Raw genomic sequence first — 6,718 nt, forward strand, 5'->3', positions numbered from 1 at the left:
CCTCTTCAGCCTCCTCCTCCTTGTCGTCGTCGTTCTTCGTTCTGGCGAAGCTGAGAGAACTAATTTGGGGATTATATAGCGCCTTTAAAGCCAATAGTAACGTCAAATTCCGAAGTGATAAATTTGTTGCTTCCGATAGTGGTATTGCTAGCATACACACCAATCCAAACCCTATGCAGATCATTTAAAGACATAGCATGCAATTGGGCTGAAATTTGAAATTCTCAGCTACTTCCAACGTAATGGACCTCATACCAAATGACCTAATTGTGCCAGTATCCGCCAATAGAACGCAAGGGGAAAAAATCCAGAAACCCGGCAGTTGCAAGCTCGAATCCCATCAAATACACCATGCTAGTACCCACCTGTAGGGTGCAAGGAGAAACTGCCCACACACAAAGAGTGTCGATTTAATTAATTGGTCAATCTGTGTGAGAGAGTGAAGGACTATTTCCAAGCCATCCACAGCTGGGGATCTACCAGGTATCCACTACTTTGTTTAGAACAAAAGAGGGGTTTAGTGCAATACATAACAGACACTCGTTGGGCAGGAAGCAGCCACTTAGAGGGAGAGAGAGAGAGACAGAGAGAGAGCATGTGTTTCGACAGGAATAGCTCAGGTATCAATATCAAAATGTTGCTGCCACCTGATGCTTTTTTTTCACAGGAACTAACTGGAGGGGCGCGGAGGGAGGGGAGTAGGGGAGTGGAGGGAGGAGGGGTGCGGAGTTTGGTTCTCCCAGCGTCCTGTGCCAGTTAGAGATGGACAAACTGAAAAACGTAACTGTTTCGAAACAAATGAAACAGTACAATGCAATGTTTCGATACGCTGTTTCGAAACAGTGAAACAGTTTGTGTTTTGTAATCTAATAAACCTACACATTTTATCATCTTGAATGTCTACTCTATAAGTATGTCCATATAAACACAAATGAGGTGCGAGAGCGCTAATCATATCGCAGAAAGCATGAAACTATCACTTAGGCGTCTTGGCAGTTTCGTATTTCCTGCAGCAAATGCGCTGCTTTCGTGTCGTGTGACTTTCATACTTTTCAATTGGCTGAGGACAGCCATAGCTGAAGACAGAAGAACCACCACGAACGGAACTGGAGGTGGGAGCAAACTGCAGAAACAACGGATATGCTACTGGGATTCCCATATTCTCTTAGTGTGGGTAATATACCCATCCTGATAATTTCCATTCACACAAAGGGAATCATTGTGGATAATAGGCACAGTGACTATAGACTCACAAATAACGCCAAATAATTCGAATAAATAACAAAATATAAAAGCAAAAATATTTTGTCTTTCAAGGTGTTTCGAACCGTTACTATAAATTCACCATGCTTCCCAGCCCTTCCCGTTCACCATTACACTATCAGTGATACGTCAAACAGATTGCTTGCAATTATACCTACATCAAATTTATGTATATGTCTATTAACTGTCACTCTATACCTTTTTTTATTCAAAATGTTGTACGCTTCCTTGCGTTTCTGTGATTACTGTACATGAACAGAGAAGCGTATGTTATAAAGAAGTGTAATTTAACTGAATGATTTTCACATATTTATTATTTTGAATGTGAATAGTATGCGTTGTTTTATTGTTTGGTTAGTGTTTATAAAGCAGATGTTACGCCATTTCGTAATAGGACAGTCAGCTAGAAACGAAGCTTTATTTTCGGATATCTTAAGCTTCATGCTATTGCTTGTCAAAAAGAATTCGACACTCTTGAAAGTGTTCATGAAGTGTTATGTTGTGTTTCAGTACCTGTGCCGAGCCTGAATCTCGTCCGACACAGAGCGGAATGAAACAGGGACCGATGACCATAGCAGTCTGGTCCCTTTAATCCCCCAAACCAACCAACCAACCAACCGGAATGAAACATCACTGTTTCGATACAATTAGTCCGTTCCAAGCACAAGTGGACTGAAACAGCCTTATTTTGAAACAACGATACAGTTTCTGTGTCTGGCTCGAGATCGAATCTGGTCCGGATATCCGAGACAGGGGCGAAATGAAACACCACTGTTTCGAAACAGTGAACCACAGCTGTTCCGAAACACTGAAACAGTTCCACGTATCGATACACTGTATCGAAACATAGAAACAGAGGCCAAGTCTACTGCCAGTTGTGTTGTGATATAACTCAGTCAGTATCTGCATGGCAGGGCGAGCACATAGAGCTGCTGTGTTCACTGAGCTGGTATGGAATGTTTGCGTTTGGGAGCAAAACAAGAAATGAGTCTGGTATCAAAGGGACGGCGGCACCTGATGCCTTATTCGTGGGTTAAGTAACAGGCAAATGGAGGCTGCTACCAAGGGCAGTCGCTGCCAGCTTTTCAATGTGCATGCGTCTGCGACCCTATCATCACCCGGTAGTCTGCGGATGGTGTGTACAAAGAATCAAGTGTGTGCAACCAGAAAGATGTGTTTTTGACAGATTTGTTTAGCGCGATCTGTAAATGTGTAACTATGTGTGGTGAGTTATTCAACTGATGCTGGAGGATAAAATATCGTGTTTTACACTTATCAGTATAATCCAAACGCATCAGAGAATTTCATAACATTAAAACGTAAATCACTACATTAAATTCTCCGAAACTTTTGAAATATTGCACTCTCTAAATCTAAGATCAGGAATTAGCAAGATAATTCATTTAAGAGGAGACACTCCACGCATATATTCTCAGTCTTTTTAAATTTTTTAAAAATTATATTTCTTTCATTTTTCTGAGAGACACTGCTGTGAAAATAATAGTGGACTGAAGTATGGTTGCTATCAATTAATATACAGGGTGTTTCAAAAATACATATTACAAAGTATTATTTTGTCCAAACTATCATTCGCTGCGCCTCGGCTCGGCTATTGCAGAAACGAATACATAGTCTAGTTTATATTAATAGCCGCTAGATGCCAGTTGTCTTCTGTTTTGCTTGGTAACCGTCATATGTTTAAAATGGCTACTCTACAGCAGAAGTCATTTTGTGTTCTCGAGTTTTCGAAGTGCAATTCCGTGATTACAGTGGAAAGACGTTTCTGGTTGAGGTACCAGATTGATCCTTCGGATGGGTGGAACATTCGCAAATGGTATCGACAGTTTCTAGATACAGGATGTGTATGTAAAGGAAAAAGTCGTGGCCGCACCCGTGTTCCTGAAGAAAATGTTGCACGAACTCAAACTGCTTTCCAACGAAGTCCTTCAAAATCAGCTCGTCGTGCCAGTCGGAAGTTACAACTGTCTACAACAACAGTTTGGAGTATTTTGGTTATGAAGCTATGAAGCTGTACAAGTTACCGCTATTACAAGCTCTGCTTCCTGATGACAAACACAAACATGAGGCATTTTGTAACGAGATTCTTGATGCTATTGACAATGATAACACTGTCGCACAACGCACCGTGTTCAGTGAAGAACAGACTTTCCATGTTAGTGATCAGGTAAACAAACACAATGTTCGAATTTGGAGCCTACAGAACCCACATGCAGCCATTGAACATGTACGAGATTCGCCCGAAGTCAATGTTTTTCGTGCGATATCCCGATCAACTGTTTACGGCCCATTCTTTGATGGAAACGCGATTAACGGTCAGCAGTATCTCGTTATGTTACAAAACTGGTTGTTTCCGAGGCTGCACGAAGACAATTTCATTTTTCAACATGACGGGGCACCCCCCCCCCCCCCCCCCCACTGGAGTCGCCAAGTGCGTGAATATATGAATGAAACTGTACCGAACCGTTGGATTGGTCGTCAAGCAGCTGGCAACTTAGCATTTCTCAGCTGGGTCCCACGATTACTGGATTTGACTCTTCTGACTTCTTCCTGCGGGGTTTCGTTAAAGACAACTTTTTTGTACCACCAAACTCACAGAACCTGGGAGAGTTGGTTCAAATGGTTCAAATGGCTCTGAGCACTATGAGGTCATCAGTCCCCTAGAACTTAGAACTACTTAAACCTAACTAACCTAAGGCCATCACACACATCCATGCCCGAGGCAGGATTCGAACCTGCGATCGAAGCGGTCACGCGGCTCCAGACTGAAGCGCCTAGAACCGCTCGGCCACAGCGGCCAGCCTGGGAGAGTTGAAGAACCAGATCCGTACTGCCATAACATCAGTTACCAAGGACATGCTTGCCCGAGTATGGGAGGAATTTGAGTATAGATGTGATATTGATCGTGTCGCTGATGCAGGACATATTGAAAATCTGTAATCTGAACTTCAGGGTTTCGTAAATATATGTGTAACGTTTCATATTCGTATATCTTGAAGTTTAATAAATATATGCATTCGAAATACGTATATTCTTTTCGAAACAAATCAGTAAGTAAAGGAGAAACTCTTGTAACTTAATACTAATATAGATTAAAGTAACGCTATTCTTCACGCAGCTTAATTCTGTTTTTAAGTTCATGTTTATAATTCGGTTTTTAGATGTCACATCCCTAAAACTGGAGAGGAGAGCACAGAGCGAACTGACGTTGTAGTAAGTCTTGTATATCTTTTATACTTTTAATTTCTGTAAACACCACCCAAACGAACAGTATGTTGGCAACAGTGCGAAAACATGTCTGATTTAACTTGGTCCTGCACATTTTCTTCTGTGAATTATTTACGGTGCAAACATTGTGCTATGAAGAATTCTTTTGAGTTTATCAGTGTTTCCACAGTATATAATTAGAAAAACTTGAGGGCACATGTAAACTCTGGGTCCAGAAACCTCGAGACTGCAGATTTACAATTTACCACATGACATTAATTATATTCGCAGCTTGATTTTTGTGAATCGTTTGAGTGATGACTATTTTTATCGACCCCGAGCATGGGGAAAGTTACAAAGAGGATGGGAAAAAAATGTTTCCGGTTCATCATAAACCGCTCGCCGTACACCATATGGCGTCTTGAAGAGTACAGATGCAGAGCTGTACGTAGGCACTGGCTCCGTTTACTAGTGCGCAGATGTGTCGGAATGATCTTCTGGCACGCTGCTTTGAAAAGACCTGGGTTCCCCGTGAATGTTGTATTCAGAAACGAGCCGGACACGCCTGGCCTGTGCAGGAAGTGGCGCGGCCCCTTCGCTGTCCTGCCCTGACAACGTCCCAACCAATTACCTGCCGGCATTCAGTGCCGCCGGGCCAGGAAGACATCAGTAATACAACTGTCAACCACCACTCGTCTGCTGCCCGCTTCAGTTCACCACAAGACTCGCACCGATAAACACCGTCTGAGGGGGCAGCAGTGCGTTCCCCGTGTCAGCCATTCCTTACTCTGAGCTCTGTGGTCCGTCCCCGGTAGCTGAGTCAGGCAACGGCCTTGCCGCAGTGGATACACCGGTTCCCTTGAGATCACCGAAGTTAAGCGCTGTCGGGCGTGGTCGGCACTTGGATGGGTGACCATCCAGGCCGCCATGCGCTGTTGCCATAAAAAAAAAGTGGTCAGCGCGACAGACTGGACAGCCTAAGGGCCAAGGTTCGATTCCCGGCTGGGCTGGAGATTTTTCTCCGTTCAGGGACTGGGCGTTGTGTTGTCCTTATCATCATCATTTCATCCCTATCGTCGCGCAAGTTGCCGAAGTGGCGTCAATTAGAAAGACTTGCACCAGGCGAACGGTCTACCCGGCGGGAGGCTTTCGTCCCACGCCATTATTTTAGCTCTGTGAACAAATACAGTGCATCGTCCCGCAGAGTGCTTTGGGCTGTCTCACGAATTAACCCATTAAGATAGTAGTTATGTTCCAAGTTTCTTCGTAATAATAGAAGACATTCACTAAATGTGGCACCAACAACATAGAATAAAAGAGAAAAACATTAAAATCATTGAAATACTGGCAAGATATTTTCATCAGCTTCTGGACTGTCCTGAGCCAAGTCATAAATTGAAATTCTAAGATATTAATGCAAATTCGGAAGAATATTTACCACCAACAACAGAAGAAATTCAAGAAGTAGTTAAGACCCTCAAAAACAGCAAAGCTAGTGGATAAAATTCTTTTACAGCTGAACTTTTGAAGGGGTCCTTGCTAAGTATAGCAAAGGAGCTAAATTTTTGCTTTGAAGAAATCTGGAAAATAGAAAAAAAAAACCAAAGGAATTGAAAGTTGCCTTGATACATCCACTCCACGAAAAGGTTAAAAACAATATGTAAACAACTACAGAGGAATCTCTTTACTGCCAGTAGCGTATAGAGCGTTTTCCAAGATTTTAGTAAGCAGAATAGAAACGACACTAGACAGTCATTTAGGTGAATATCAAGGTGGTTCTAGGAAGGGAAGGTCATGTTCAGAATAAATTTTTAATCTCAAGTCAGTAACCCGCCACAAATTACTTAGCTCAAAGGATATTGTAGTTATGCTCGTGGATTTCAAAAAGGCTTCCGATCCTGTTGACAGAGAAATTATAGATAAAATAATTCGAGAATTCAGCGTGAAGTGTAAACTGGCAAACCTAATCCGTAAAACACTTAGAGATACAGTCTGTAAAGTAAAATTAAAGGGAGAAATTTCGCAGCCTTTAAAAATAGAAACAGGCGTACGATGAAGTGACGGGCTATCCCCGATTCTTTTAATAGTGTGTTAGAGAAAAACTTATTGAACTGAACATCTCACCTATAAGGTTAGGAAGAGGAAGCAAAACGATCGAAACCAATTGTCTTGCATTTGCAGATGATTTTACTACACTTTCCGAAAATGTGGCAACTGCTATAACACAATA

The 6,718-nt window shown here is 42.3% G+C and overlaps 1 pseudogene; it reads left to right on the plus strand.

The window, feature by feature from the left end:
- Nucleotides 1-5,311: 5,311 nt before the first annotated feature.
- On the plus strand, nucleotides 5,312-5,429 carry LOC124803583 (annotated as a pseudogene).
- Nucleotides 5,430-6,718: the final 1,289 nt, after the last annotated feature.

The sequence above is a fragment of the Schistocerca piceifrons genome, chromosome 6 (genome assembly GCF_021461385.2).
Source record: "Schistocerca piceifrons isolate TAMUIC-IGC-003096 chromosome 6, iqSchPice1.1, whole genome shotgun sequence".
NCBI lineage: Eukaryota > Metazoa > Arthropoda > Insecta > Orthoptera > Acrididae > Schistocerca > Schistocerca piceifrons.